Raw genomic sequence first — 16,337 nt, forward strand, 5'->3', positions numbered from 1 at the left:
CGGGAGGCTCGGTTTGATTTTACTCAGTTTGATTTTCTTTAGAATGAGTTTCGTTCGGGAATAGGAATAAGAATGAGTTTCGTTCGGGCCAAATTACTCACGGGAATAAGAATAAGAATGAGTTTCGTTCGGGGGCGACAGCGCGATCTCTGCAATTCCTGCTACCATGAGCGGTGAGGTGCAATCCCTGCTACCATGAGCGGGGAGGTGCAATCCCTGCTACCATGAGCGGGGAGGGCTGAGCTATGCGAAATCAAAGCATCATTGAAGTGCGGAGCGCTCTCTCTGCAATTGAAGCAAAGCAAACCAAAGCCAAGCGAAGTCGAATCATAAAGGTCAGCGAACAAGAGTGAATAAGAGGAACAAGAGTGAATAAGAGAGAGGTGCTGCGGAGAAAAAAAGACTCACGGATAGCATCAGTTATGATTATAGGCGACCAACGGATAGCATCAGTTATGATTATAGGCGACCATTAGTAGTCGACCATTAGTGAGGGTAGTCCCCGTACCCGTAGTAGGATTAGTGAGGGTAGTCCCCGTGGAAGGAAAGGAGTAGACCATTAGTGAGGGTAGTCCCCGTGGACGTGGAAGGAAAGGAGTAGAATAGAGAAAGGGGAAGGGACCTCTCCGCCAGCCAATCCGATGAGTGCGTGGGGTGAAGCTGAGATGAGGATCAGCCGACAAGAGAAGAGTGAAATGATTGAATCAAAGTAGCTATGCCGACGAAATCAAAGTAGCTATGCCGCAATTTAACTATATTAGGGGAAGAAAAGCAGCTAAGCTCATTACTTAAATTCTCGAGTTGGGGCTCGAGCTATGCGAAATCAAAGCAACCAGAGCGTGATCTCTGCTACGATCAAAGCAATCCGAACTTTCAACAAACAAAGCAATCCGCAAAGTGGAGCTAAGATAAGAGTCCAAAGGTGAATCTAAAAGGCAGAGTGCTCTTCCCTTCCCGGAGCTATGTAATCCTTCCCGGAGCTATGTAACCCTTCCCGGAGCTATGTAACCCTTCCCGGAGCTATGTAACCCTTCCCGCTATGTAACCCTTCCCGGAGCTATGTAAAAGGTAAGAGATAAAGAGCACTTACTGATCACCGACTTTGGTTCGAATCCTGTCCCCGACATTTCGTCTACGCACTCGTACCTCGAACTGAGAGGAGAACCGCTTCCAATAGCTGCGATCTAGTGCAAAAAGCAGCGATCAATCATTTGTTCATAATCTTTTGCTTGGATCCAAGCAAGATTGCAATGTCCTTCTCTAACAACTGGTATTAAGTCCGAGACATGTGAGCGAGGTCCCCCCTAGGCATGAAGTCCGAGACATGTGAGCGAGGTCCCCCCTAGGGATGAGCCCTACCCACCACAGCCGAATCGTCCATCTCCACTCCAATGGGCAGTCGTTCATGGTAAGAAAAGAGTTCATGGGGCGAGTGATAAAGTATTCGACGCGCTCGGGACTACTTGAATTAAATAAGGATCGGCTAAAAGCTAAGGATCGGATAAAAGCAAACTCAAACTCGCTCTTTTTGGGCACAGCACCTAGTGCGACCCGTAAGGGGGAACTCGATTTGATTCCTTACAGTCTTAAAGGAATGGGAAAGGTGACTAGACTGTACTGTACAAACTTGACTTAGAGGGTTCAACAAAGACTATTCCAATCAGTGTTGTTGAAGAGAGGATTAAGCGGAGATTCTTTTCTCTTTATCAACTCATCTCCTCATTTCTTCATCTCCCTCTCATTTCTGAGAATAGAAATAATAGGAAAGGTATGATGGTATTCCACTGGTATTCCACCAGTAGGTGAAATCAGTAGGCACTAAGGGATTCCTTCGATCGTGAGTTTCCTTCCTGGAATAGCATTTTTTAGATTCATAAATAAGTGTATATTTCTACTACTTACATAAGGCTGATTCAGGATTTTTGGCTCAGTACAATTTACTAGTATTAAAGAACTGATAATTTAAACTTGAAAGCGCAGGCGGAGATTCTTCCCCCTCCCTTACAGTGGTGTAAAGGGTTTAGTTCTAGAGGGCGCTCCTCATACTCCCTATCCTGGTGCCTCCTCCTCATACTCCCCAAAGAAGGACTCGGAGGGACCCGCGCTATTGATAAACGAGTCTGAAAACTCCCTAGCGAACTGGATCGAGCACTGCTTTCAAGCTCACTTGCACTGCGAACTAGCATTCAAGTGGGCACAGGCTGATCGTCGGCCCTTACTATATTAAGTCCTGCTGCTTCACTCCAACTTCCAACTACGCCTTTGATTTGGACTCAGAATTACCAGTCGAGAATGTATAACTCGAATTCATTCCTTTCCTATAATGGCAGGTGCAGGTAAGGCTTCCCCGGTTTCGTTAAAGAAGTTCGCAGAGAGTAGCAGCTTTCCATTATAAATTCGAAACTCGTAGTTCTCACTCGTTGCTTTAGCATTGGATCGAAGTTAGGTTATAGAGCGAGGGACCTCACAAGACCACCTGCCAACCATATATATCCGACTGACCCCCTAATATATACGTAAATTGCGGTAGTGATTCGAAAAACTTAGATGCCAAGTGAGGAATCTCCGGGACACGAAGCCAGTGCTCCACGTGATGTCAAACCATTGGTCGCGCACTGCGTGAGGGGGGGTCCGTTCCACTCGAACTCCGCTTCCATTATATAGAATAGATGACCCAAGATACCAACTGCGCAAGATAAGCCTCCAACTGCTAGGATTGGTTCGAACTAGAATCTAACATCCCTTTCGTGGGGGTCTGACGGGCCTGAAGTTAAGCCAAGCAGCACTCCCTTGCCTTACCAAGCAGCACTCTAAATAGGTCACGTCACTGGGGCCCTTTCCTCGACTTAATATAGTAAGGGCCGAGAGGTAATTGATAATTTAAACTTGAAAGCTCACTTTCTTTATTGGGCAATTATTAAGTTAAGTCAGTGATTGAAGAGCTCCAGCAGTGAATCAAAATCAAGTGAAATCAAGTTTGAGACCCGTGCGTAGACTTATTTTGACTATATAAAACATTACCCCGTGAGCGACAACTATTAGATTTAGGACACGTGATGGACTTAGGCTTTAGGAGAGGGGGGAACCATGGATAGATCAGTGGGCAGTGTAGGACTTGGTATGGAGCGGACGGGCTTGTTCAACACTAGCTGGACGGGGTCTAGTTTATTCACTTCAGGATTAGCTGTTCAGCGCTTTAACGGCTATCATGGTTCATGAAGAAAGAAGAAAGTATAGGCTCGGAACGACGCGGCGGAGTATAGATCAGTCGTTGCTTTTCCGTGCTGGATCGACAATAGTTCTCAGAAGGACTTATTCCTCTGGTGTAGCTCAGCGTCACGGGTCTAAGTAAAGTCAAGTTCGTTAGTGTAATCGCTGTAGAGGTGGGCCTTTCCTTAGTTTATTGGATGGTGGTCCATCTCGTGTTGAGGTTAGAAAACCTTGGCATAATTCCCCGGGAAATTAGAGTAAGGCTCCCTGGCCTATAAATTAGAGTAAGGCTCCCTGGCCTTCCTCTCCTTCCATGGCCTAGGCGGATCAGATGTAGTGGATAGGATCCAAAGCAGTCGGAGCAGACATCGGAGACATAGGAGCTGGCCCTCAGCGTGGAGAGCATAGGTAGGCATATACTACTGAATCATTCAATTCATGGTTGCTTTAACTATAGTTGCACCTAACTCCTAACTACTTATATTTCTTAATTTGAAACCCGCGGTGTGAAGCTTACTATTGCTATTCTTTATTTAGACCCGTTCATCGCTCCCGTTACGAAGTTACGAATTTTATTTAACTTGATTATAGCGCTTAAATAAAGTGAATCGTTTGGAACCAAGAGAAGAACAAAACGGAAGAAGATCATAGTTGAAGCATCTTCTATAATCAGAAAGATCAATCTGAGCCACGACTCTTGACCCCCGCCAACCCTCCCCTTAGGCGCTGCCGTTGGTCGCTCGCCTGTATATAATATAAGTTCCTCTGCTATAGAAGCTAGGACGTTGGTTGCCTTCTTACTGTTTTATGCTTAGCTTAGCTTCTTCCTCCGATTACGGGCCCGTCAGACCCCCACTTCCTGTCCCTCGTGAGAATGGATAATTTAGTTTCGAAGTAAGATAGCCGCTGCCTAATTAGACCCAGATACCCAGATCAGCACCCTTCAAGTGGGACCGCCTCGCGGAAAGGAAAGAGCAGCTCTACGTCGCGGGCCAAAGCATCTTCAGTTCCTGGGACTGGGACCATGCGTTGAGTATAGGGCTATCTATTCTCAACCGATAGGGCCCGGATACGCTCGACCGGAGAGGGGCGAGCGTATGCGAGAGGGTATCCTTTAGGATAGAGCTCGCAACTATACTGGTAATAATTTAAGGAGAGGGGCGACGTAAAGAGGTTCGGTAGAAGTATTGAGGGATCGACCATAAGGGAGATATACGAAGTCAGAATAGGATATCCCCCTACTAGGCTCGAGCGTATGCGAGAGGGGCGCAACTATACTGGTAATAATTTAAGGAGAGGGCCGACGTAAAGGAGGGATCGCAATTATAGTATGGTAGGGAAGATTGTAGACCCGATAGGGTATCCCCCGGCCCCCCATCAATAAGTACTCGACCGGTTTCTAATCGTAACGTCGCCCCTATGTCATCTTTCTAACTTCAAAATATGGCCCTCGCTTTTTTTGACTTATCTTATCCTATCTCCTACTTCCAGGAGGCGGAGAGTAGACTGGCAGGAGGCGGAGAGTAGACTGGCATTTTAATTAGACTCTTTCGTCAATCAAGGATGCTTCTAGACTAGGGCAAGACTCTCGTATCTCAAAGTGCAGTGGTGAATAAATCACTATATCTCCTGTGCTTACATAAGTTTCGCAATCTTTCTCTTCCTTTCCTGTGCTTACATAAGTTTCGCAGTCTTTCTCTTCCTTCCCTCGAGTTAGATTAGACCCTTCATTCCTTCCCTCGAGTTAGCGAGTTAGACCCTTCATTCCTGGCTAAGGGAACCCTGTCAAAGATTCAGTCTTCGTTACAACTGCATAAGAGTCCGTTCACTCGTGCACCCGGTAGTGGGAGTCACTCCATTGTGATTACTTTTCGTATAATCAATGATTATGAACTTCACTTAGGAAATTGCAAGTAAAGTTTTCTGATAAGATTCAGAACTTTCCCAAGTTACAGTAATTGCGTGCCCTCCTTAAGTAAGTTACATTGCGACACGTCTTCCCTTCTCAGTCACTCGGACCAGTCTCGCGCTAAAAACACGTGAGATTCGCTCCTCCCCCGTCGAGCTATTTAAGCCTATCGCAATTTATAGTCTTTATCACACTTTTCTTTTCGTCCCGAGCACATAGATCGCTTGAATGGAAGTCAAAAATGCACCCACGTAAATCCGTCAGTCGACTGAGAAGGGCAGGGATAGGATCTTTCGTAGTATGAGTTTTGAATGCTTTACTATATTTCGCAACTATACTGGTAATAATCGATCGCAATTATACTGGTAATAATTTAGGAGGAGTAGCTGAGGGGTAGTGCCATGAACGCAATACTAGTTAATTTGCGTTTTCTCTAGGTGTTGCTGTAAAGACCCGTTCGGGATTCATTTTAATTTTGATATTGAATCGTGCCATTAACTCTACTAGAGCAGCCCTACATTTGAATGATTCAAAACTTTGAATTTGGATATTGAATCGAAAAAAAGAATCCATGTGTTAAGCATATTGCTAACTAGCACTTTCGTTCACTTTTGAGCTTTGCTTTCATTCGACGATCTTAGGCTTCCGTTGACCGGCTTCACGGGCTAAAATCTAAATTCCGCCCACTATTGTGAAGCGCATTGGGCGGCGCTGTCTCGATCTACGAGAATGAAATTGATTCAAAACTACGAAGGATCTAGTGCTTTCTAGGGTTAGGGATCGAATCTCTATATAACCACTAATTATTTCTTTACTGCCACTATTAAGTTAAGTTGCTCTGGTAAATAATTTAATTTGGATTCGACTGGTTAGTAGTAGAAGAAGAAATTCTCTATGAGATATCACCTTCGTTCATTTCATTCGACGTATGGATCTAGTAGGAGCGGGACCCCATGTGCTGGGCAGTATAGGTCGACGTTGCACGTAGTGCAAGACCTGCTCGGCCGGCAATCCGCAGCTGTGAAAAATCCTAACTCGAATATTCATGCGTAGTAAGAATAACTTATGATCAAATTTCAATATGAGATTTTTTAGTAGTCTACTTCTCGTTAAATGATGAATCTCCTTACCTTAAAAGAACACTAACACTTTGGGACTCGTAAAGGATTGACTTGTCTATCTCGTAAAGGATTGACTTGTCTATATATTGTTCTATTCGATCGCCCGCCTCTGTAACCATGCTATATTTGCTTGCTTAAAGAACTCAAATCCCGGTAGAGAGAGTATAAACAGACCCTGTCTGAGGAATTGAATAAACAAGAAGAATGAATCCCTATAGCATACATTAGGAGCTACACCACGGGCAAAAGCGTTCACCTATCTTTTGTGCGAGGAAGGGGACGGGCACCAGACCAACGGAAGAAGGCAGAGAGCTCACGCTAACTAAAGCGGAGGGAACAGAATCAACTCTTTCAGCAACCAGATCGGACTGATAAGAGGCTCTGAGTGTAGCTACCGCTACGTGGGTCTTGTTTATTCCCGAGTCCTCCTAGGCAGGCTCCGCGTCAGTTGTTCATTAGTTTCTCGCCCACTAGGAAGATTTTGAGACCTCTCAGTTTGAGGAAGCCTAGAAGGGAGAAAAAAATACAACATGTAGGGATAGGATCGAAATACAGATAGGGAGAGGTACGAGTGATAAGTGGAGGGTAAGATCTTTCGTAGTTTTGAATCGAACTTACTTAATCCGGGCACGACTGTTGCTAAGCCTAAAGTGAAGATTTGAATATGAAATTCAGACTATTAAGAGCTGGAACGATATGAAATGTATGAGCTGGAACGCTAAAACAGATTCGAAAGCTCCTAAGGGTAGGAGATGGAACGCTAAAACAGATTCGAAAGCGGATGAGCAGGAACGCTAAAACAGATTCGAAAGCTCCTAAGCGGATGAGATGGAACGATAATACAGATGAAGGAGGAAAGAGGGAACACCGCACAGAGGACCAGATCGGGCACACCGCACAGAGGACCAGATCGGGCACACCGCACAGAGGACCAGATCGGGCACACCGCACAGAGGACAGAGTTTCTTAATTAACCAAAACTGGATCATCTTATAAGAAACTCAAATCCATCACTCTCAAATACTTCTACTGATAAGGGAATAAAAATTTATGGTAGACAAAAACGCACTACTTAGTAGGTTGGGGGAGGTTGTGGGTAAATCCATCACTCGAACAGATTACAGTAACACATGCAACTCGAACTTCAGATATGATGTATGGTACGCTGGGCAGAAGAAAGAGAAGAAAGAAGACTCGGCATAGTTGGGGACAGTCCAAGGCTGAAGAGGGAATGGATTAAAGGCTCGACTGAAGGAAGCGTATAGCAGAGGGCTTTGTTTTGTAGATTCATTCAGTTCAGGTGCTACGCGTCAAAGTAGGGGACGGTACGGAATGCGATCCTGGCGAGGTCTTTAGAATGAATGGTTCGACTTTCAAAAGCGAGACAGACATAAATGAGTAGCGAAACAGTAGATAGAGTGAATGAGTAGCGAAACAGTAGATAGAGAGTAGATAGAGGGAATGAGTAGCGAAACAGTAGATAGAGAGTAGATAGAGGGAATGAGTAGCGAAACAGTAGATAGAGAATATAGAAACATTAGATAGATAGTAGATATATAGATAGTAGATATACAGATAGTAGATATACAGATAGTAGATATATAGATTAGATTAGATAGATATATAGTAGATATACAGATATTATATAGATAGATTAGATAGATATATAGTAGATATATATAGATATATAGAGAATATAGAAATAGAAAGATGGCACAGCCAGCCCATACGAAGAAATAGAAATAGAAAGATGGCACAGCCAAGCCAGCCCATACGAAGAAATAGAAATAGAAAGATGGCACAGCCAAGCCAGCCCATACGAAGAAATAGAAATAGAAAGATGTCACAGCCAAGCCAGCCCATAAGAAGAAAGAGAAAGATGTAACAGCCAGCCCATATGATAAGTGCGTAGGTCAGACAGACTCTTCAGCCATAGAGACCAGCGATAAGTGCGTATAGGTCAGCCCTAAAGACCAGCGAAAAGTGCGTAGGTCAGCTCTAGAGACCAGCGAAAAGTGCGTAGGTCAGACAGACTCTTAAGCCATAGATAGAGACCAGTACGAGCGTTGCTCAAGAGAAGGAGCCATAGAGACCAGTACGAGCGTTGCTCAAGAGAAGAGGAGCGAGACGACCAGCTAATGAATAGAAAAGGAGCGAGACGACCAGCTAATGAATCGTCAACACTAAGTCATCGTATTTAAGAATGTAAGGGGTCAGCCCTAGAGACCAGTACGAGCGTTGCTCAAGAATCGTGAACACTAAGTCATCGTATTTAAGAATGGAAGGGGACACTTAAAGGAGCTTCAGAATAGAAGGGGCTACTTCAAAGGAGCTTCAGAATGGAAGGGGCTACCTCAAAGGAGCTTCAGAATGGAAGGGGACACTTCAAAGGAGCTATCCTGGGATCATCAGCAGAGAAGCTGTAAAGCTAAGCTATTACACTAACTAAGTAAGTAGGGAAGTAGGGTAAGCTAAGTAAGTAGGGAAGTAGGGTAAGCTAAGTAAGTACGGTAAGCTAAGTAAGAGTAGGGTAGTAGGGTAAGCTAAGTAAGTACGGTAGTAGGGTAAGCCCGAAGAAGTGTCTAACGGTTGCTATTCGGGTGTAATAGGTATAGGTATCAAGGTCCGGCTACGTTCAACACTCAAGTCAGAGTCAGAAAGCATTCAAGCTAGGTTCTAAAAAGTCTATCGCCGAATTAGGTAGACAGAGTAAGAAAGTACTCAAGCTAGGTAGACAGAGTAAGAAAGTACTCAAGCTAGGTAGACAGAGTGGATAGGCAAATTGATTCACACTAGACAGAGTAGACAGAGTGGATAGGCAAATTGATTCACTAGACAGAGTGGATAGGGAAATTTATTCACTGGGTATTGATTCACTGGGTAGAGTAGACAGAGTGGATAGGCAAATTGATTAATTGGGTAGACAGATAGGTAAATTGATTAATTGGTTTGTCAAGATAGATTTCATTGAACATGGGTTTGGCAAGATATTGAACATTGAAGCGGAATGGAAAGAGATATATTTAATTGGTTTGGCAAGATGGATTTACCTGCCCTTAACCTGAAACCGGTTCTTTTAGATTGAATCTATAGATCAGAATAGGATTACATTAATCAATTTAACTGCCCTTGACCTGAGGACTGTACTGAATCGACATCTGAAGACTATACTGAATCGACATCTGAAGACTGTACTGAATCGACATCATTGAAGCGGAATGGCAGATAGGGTGACCCGTCGAATTCAGTTGATTTTAGTTGAGAAGGTCTTGAATTTCGTATCGTATTTAAACAGGGTAAGCATCCTCGCTTCGTGGCTGTCGACTAGCCAACCACTCGCTCAAACATATAATATAAGATATTTAACTACCCTTACGTCGCATTCCTTAGCTCAACAGCAGGTTCGAGGGAAGGATGCACTTAGAGACTGAGGTAGGTTGCGTAACCGAGGGAAGACTCCTGACATCCTACGCTGACACATCATTCGATGCCTGAAAGCTAGTTTCTTAGTATAGTATATATTGGACTGCTGAGTCGGTAACCCGTCGAATTGAGTTGATACGCCTTGGGAAGTCACTTAGATTGAATTCAATTCAGTTGATACGCCTTGGGAAGTCACTTAGATTGAAGTGGGGATTCAGGTATGGATTAGTGTCGATGTGAGTGGGCTTCGTTGTCGTTTGTCGATTTAGAGATAAAATGTAGTTTCCTAAGTGTCGATTCATATGTATTGGGGTTGCGGCACCTTAACGCGTGAATGGTCAAAGTCAATGGCTGAGCTAGCAAATATTATGGTATTACTAACATGGCGCTCAGCCATTTACATAATTACTTACTTGGTTTTTGGGGCCCCAACTTACTTTTTCACGACCTGTTGCTTTGATGGCCATGAACTTACGGGTTTGTCGTTGAGTATAGGTATTGATCTGGGGATGTAGATTTAGAGATTTCAGTATGGTTCCCCTTTCATTGATTTGAGTTTCAAGGGTATTTCTCATATAGTAGAGAGGAATTGACAGATAGGGTGTTAGGAGGGTATTGAATTCCTTTGGAGATGTTAGTATTGCAGGATGAGAAGGCAACTACGGACTCGGGAGCGGGACTAATGGAAAAAGATGTTGTAAGAGGCTAGGCACGCGTAGCCTAAGTTGATGAAGATGGAATTCCTGTTGAAAGATCGGGTATAACTCGACTCAAAGGAAGGCAATTCAATTATGTTCTTTTATTTGGTGGCGTCATTATCATTCGCTCCAGTTGTTTTCGTCTGGGAGTTTGATCCTTCTGTAGCTGCCCCTCTACGTCGCTGCGCTCGTCCATTCTTGTCATCGGCTCCGAGAGTCTATTTGTCTGCTTTCCTTTGAGACTTTATCCTATATTAATTAACTATATTTTATATAGAAAATGGAGATCAAAATCAAACAAACATCTAAGAAGATACTTGAACTTGACTTGTCATGTGTGCGAAGTTGACGTCACAGCTCTGGAAGAAGGAGCAGCTATTGAATCAACTGTGGGACGACTAAAGGACGGGAAGCAGCGACGTGGAGGCAGATCTTTCTCCGTTTTGAATTCACAACTGTTGCCGTCTCTACCATTTGATTCGCCTGTATATATATTGGCAAAGTAAATAAATTCAATAAATTCAAGTTAATTGAACCGGAGAAAACGAAACTCTTTCTCTTTAGCCTCTTTATCGGGGGGCAAACTCCTTCTAAATTCCATTCTTTCTTGAACAACTCCCGTACTTGAGTGAAAAGTTCACTTTCATTCCAGCTGCCTCCGACCGGAACGAATGAATATTCATAAGGTACGAGGGCACCGACGTGGCTCTGACCTATTTATCTGAACTTAGAAACTCGAAACCTTTTTGTTTTCGGAAAAAAAACGTTTGACTATTTCGTTTTCGGACTCAGGAAAGGGTAAACTCAAAACCCTGTTTTAGTCTTTTTATTTTCGTTTTCGGACTCAGGACAGGTAAATATCTTATAAACTCGAAAGCCAGTTTTCATGCTTTTTTTTTTAAGGACTCAGGACAGGTAAAGAACTTAGAAACTCAAAACCCAGAAAGAGTGTTTTTTGAAAAGGAAAAGGACTCAGGACAGGTAAAGAACTTAGAAACTCAAAACCCAGAAAGAGTGTTTTTTGAAAAGGAAAAGGACTCTGGCCTAAACGGACAGGTAAAGAACTTAGAAACTTATTTCGCTGTTTTAGTCTTTTTATTTTGATTTGAGTTTTCGGACTCTTGCCTTAAGGCCAGGGAAAGATCATATATAACTCTTTATCCTCTTTCTCCTGGGCTGAAGATCTGGCAAAGAACCTCAAAGGCTTCAATTTATAATTAGCTTAATACTTGTCTTAATACTTGTCTCCTCTGCTTACTAATCTCCTTGGCATCAAACTTATCACTTCAAACTTTAGAATTTGATTCATATTGCTTTTTCTTTATTCCCATTGTACTAGATTCTTTGGCTCTATGGTTCTTAGGGTCCCCGGGTCCCCTCTTTTTCATTCTTCCTATCTTTCAAGTATGAATTATAAAGTATGAATTATTCGTTTTCTGTTACTCCTCTCATTTGATGTTATTTCTTTCCAGTATGAATATCTTTTTGGAAAGCTAAATCTTCTGTGTAGATGTTATTTCTTTTTCTCTTTGGGTCCCCCCATCTATGTGTCCCCTTATTTTATGTTTTTTTATGAGTGTTACGGGATATAAAATTCATTAGAATTGCATTTTAAGCATCTTATCAGATGCTCTTTTGGGTCCCCGGCCCCTTCCTTTTTTTCTTTCAAATTAAAATTATTTCACTTTTCTTTGAAATTTAAATTCTTTATCTTTTAAATTGAATCATATGTATCTTTCCTAACCTTATTGTACGTTCCTTTATAGCTTCTCCATGTGTACGTGTATGTCGTGAATGGCGCCTACGAAACGGAGAAAGATCTTGGAATGAACTCTCTTATTATAATACTAAAGTAAAGGTATTTTAAGTAGTCGTGAATCATTCACTCTTGGAATTAACTCACTTAGCTCCCCGTCTCCACGTCGCCCCGTCGCGATGCTCTTGTTTTCTGCATGCCTGCATGCAAGGAATGAATCTCTGAGTGATGGGTTCCTATTTGTAGTGAGAACTACTTAACTCAGTGGTTAGAGTATGAAATATGCGGTAGTCATTGGTTCAAATGGTAGAACTTGGAGTCGATCAAATTCTATCTAAACTTCTACCCTTATCACTACCCTTATCAGATTAGACTTGATTGTGTTCAATTAGCTAAATAAAGTGTATTATATATATATATATAGCACTTTTAAATTCTTCTTTGGTACAGCATTCACAGCAGCCGGGAAAAACCCTTATGTACTCGTTAGCGTTCGTCCCTCAACTAGAATCCCGCCCTCTTTAACCGGATAAAGAACAGCAGCACCTAAACTCCAAGAGGCAACGCTCCTTCCTGTTGAAATATCTGGTGCAATGCCACGCGTCATTAGTAAGATCATTCGCACCTCTCCTTTCAGTCGGAGCCTATCTTGCAATGCCCTATTGGTCTCCACTTAGCTTTCAGTCGGAGCCTATCTTGCAATGCCCTATCGGTCTCCACTTAGCTGCTTCCCGTCTAACTCACGTCGCTTTGCTCGTACCTATCGGTCTCCACGTCGCTAAAATCATGCTCGCACCTTAACCGCCCCGTGGGTCAGTCGAGCGCGTCATTATAACTCCTCCACTCAAATTAGCTTCAGCAATTGAAAGAGCTTGTTGAGCTTCTTGCGGATCAATATCAATGTCAGTACTTATTTATTTTCTGCATCATTTCCTAAAATGGTGATTTAATTATAACCTATGTACGCAAAACCATCCCAAAACGAAAACCTTCCTTGCCGACAAAACCAAAACCTTCCTTGCCGTTGAGTGCAAACCGATCCCTTTCCTATTGTTATAGTATGGTCAAAGTTCTAGGAGCAATTCCATTCACGTTATGGAAGGTCGGCGTACCCAAACTCTACCTCGAGAGTGGCAGTCACGGCTAAAGAAGCACTCCCTCCCGATACCTGATCACTGCCGTCTCGTAACCGAGAATTTACATTTGCGTCTTCCAATCCGCTATGGGATCCTAGGGTTGAGCATTCTAAGTAGTAATAGTTTTTCTTTCATACTACAATAAATTCGTGCAAATTTCTAATTCATTCAACAGGTGCCCTTATCAGTCGAGCAACTTCCTCATATTCTACCCCGAATGGAAAGACTGAAAAGAGGTTTCACTCCCATGAAAGGTGAAGAAGCGAGAACTTACTTAAAGATAGCTTAGCTTGATCGGGACGGGAATCAACCCTATTAAGAAGGAATGAACTCTGAGGTTATCTTGCACGGGATTCTCTAGTAGTAGAGTTCGGGTCTAAGTTCATGGAAAGAGTTAATTAACAGAAGGGAGTGAAAACCTAAGGGGCGTAGCGGAGAGGGACGTAGGGCTCGCCATACATATAAGTTATAAGGAACGAGCGATAGCGACGGCCATACAGTTAATTAGATCTTTCGTAGTTTTGAATAGTTTCGGATTAGTCGTAAATATTGGGGCTATTTATCTCCTCTGCTACGCATAGGAGTGAAATTGCGTAATTTACTATATTTTGGGGAGCCATACATATAAGTCTTAGTCGTAAATAGCCCCAAAGGCTATTTCTCTCCCCAAACTAGTAAATTGTAGCAGAGGTACTTATATTATAGTAAGGCGGATTAGTCTACGCCTTTGGGGCTATTTATCTCCTCTGCATAATTTACTAGATTTTTGGGGAGGAACTTATATTATAGTTTAGTCGTAAATAGCCTTTGGGGCTATTTATCTCCTCTGCATAATTTACTAGATTTTTGGGGAACTTATATTATATACAGGCGGATTAGTCGTAAATAGCCCTTGGGGCTATTTATCTCCTCTGCTACGCAATTTACGCCAAATATATAGTGGGGCCGCCTTACTATAATATAAGTTCAAATATATATACAGGGCCGCCATACTATAATAAATTCCCAATATAAGGCCCTAAAAGAAATTAAATTCCGCCATACTATAATAAATTCCCAAAGGAGATAAATAGCCCCTTTGGCCCTGCATTCATAATATAAGTTCTAATCCGCTTATCTCCTTTGGGGCTATTTACGACTAATCAGGGGTAGCAGAGGAACTTATATTATATACAGGCGGATTAGAACTTATATTATGAATGCAGGGCCAAAGGGGCTATTTATCTCCTTTTACTAGATTTTTGGGCTGAGTAGCAATTTATACTCCCCAATATATATACAGGGTAGCAATTGTAGACTAGACTATATTAAGTTCGGGCCATTCACTATTCAAAACTACGAAAGATCTACTTAACTGTATGGCCCTTCCCTTTTGAGTTGAAGCTTCCTTCCCTGTGGAATTCGTAAGAGTGTGAAGTGCTTCGCGCTCTAAGCCATTAGGAGAAAACGTACCAGTCCTTCCCCTTACATTCCAGGCATTTAGACCTACCCTGGTATAATTTATATACTCGCTGTTCCCTTCTAAAGAGCCAGCTATCCACCCGTACTCTGCTCTGTTGAGCTCTCTAATCCAGCCCTGTCAATCTCCCTAAAGAGCCAAGATGGGCGGGCAAGGGGGAGAGAAAAGTGCTTCAATAAGATAATAAGCGGAAGGCTAGTCAATCTTTACATCCAGCATCCAGTTGTAGCAGGCTCCGCTCCTCCAGTCTTTATGTATCTCCCTCCATTCAGTGCCCTTCCATCTGGGAGTTCAGATATTGTTGGGAGTACCCCGCCAACCATTGTTAAGCCCTTGCCTTGGATGGGGGTCCGTAGGCTTTTTCGACCTTAAATAGAGTTGATTGCTCTTCCTTTTTCTTCTTACCTTCAGCATGGATTAAAGAGTTGTTAGAGTTAATAAGTCTAAAGAAAGCTATTGCTACCGGTCAACATAGTAAGATGCTGTCTCCCATAGCACTTTTTTATCCCAATACTAGAACTAATAGTGAGATGAGACCCTGTCTACGACTAATTATGAGTTATACCCTACGGATAAGGGGGCATATGATCCCGGAAACTTCTATTCATTTGCAGGACTAGTCCCAGCCTACGTATATTAAACCTTCAAGGACTAGCTGTTCTAACAATACCTTGAATAAGGAGCTCTCAGAAGTTAAGGATTTGAAGTCATTACAATTATAGGGCCTGGCCTATCCAGTTCCATCATTTCCTAAAAAAGAGGTGTATAAGACTTGAATCCCCTCTCCTTAAATTATTACCAGTATAGTTGCGAGCTATTTCATACCCTCTCGTGGAGGGCCCATGTCTTTCCATTCCTATCTCAAAAGTTTTGATTACCCCTTGCCCGGATTGGGGAAAGAGTGAGAAGCCCCAAAGAAAGATAGTTAAAAAAAAAATACAGTTTAGTCGTAAATAGAGGATTAGTCGTAAATAGCCCCTTTGGCTATTTTTCTACTCTGCATAGCAGAGGTCTTTATATTATAGTAAGGCGGATTAGTCTACTTAGTCGTAAATAGCCCCTTTGGCTATTTATATGCCTCTGCGTAGCCGAGGTACTTATCTTATATTATATACAGGCTGATTAGTCTACTTAGTCGTAAATAGCCCCAAAGGCTATTTATATGCCTCTGCGTAGCCGAGGTACAACTCTTATATTATATACAGTTAGTCTACGCCTTTGGGGCTATTTATCTTCTTGGGGCTATTTATCTTCTTGGGGCTATTTATCTCCTTTGGCTATTTATATGCCTCTGCGTAGCCGAGGTACTTATCTTATATTATATACAGGCTGATTAGAACTTAATATTATGGCGGGCCTAATATAAAAGTAAGTTAAGCCAAAGGGGCTATTTATCTTCTTGGGGCTATTTATCTCCTTTATATTTCTTTTTAGGCTGAAAGAGCCAATTGAATAGGATACAGAAGTTGCAGATAGAATTAGCTTTACACATGCTACTATGGAACTCTCGGATAGTTCGCTCATCATTATGATTCTCTCGTTCGGGAGACTCTCGATATCCGCTGCTCGCGGGTCACTTTTCAAAACTCACATAATTGGAATTCATCAAATGGTGCTTTATTACT

This window comes from Curcuma longa, chromosome 17 (genome assembly GCF_044706935.1).
Source record: "Curcuma longa cultivar G26 ecotype Majalengka, Jawa Barat chromosome 17, ITB_CL_G26_1.1, whole genome shotgun sequence".
In the NCBI taxonomy this organism is placed as follows: Eukaryota; Viridiplantae; Streptophyta; class Magnoliopsida; order Zingiberales; family Zingiberaceae; genus Curcuma; species Curcuma longa.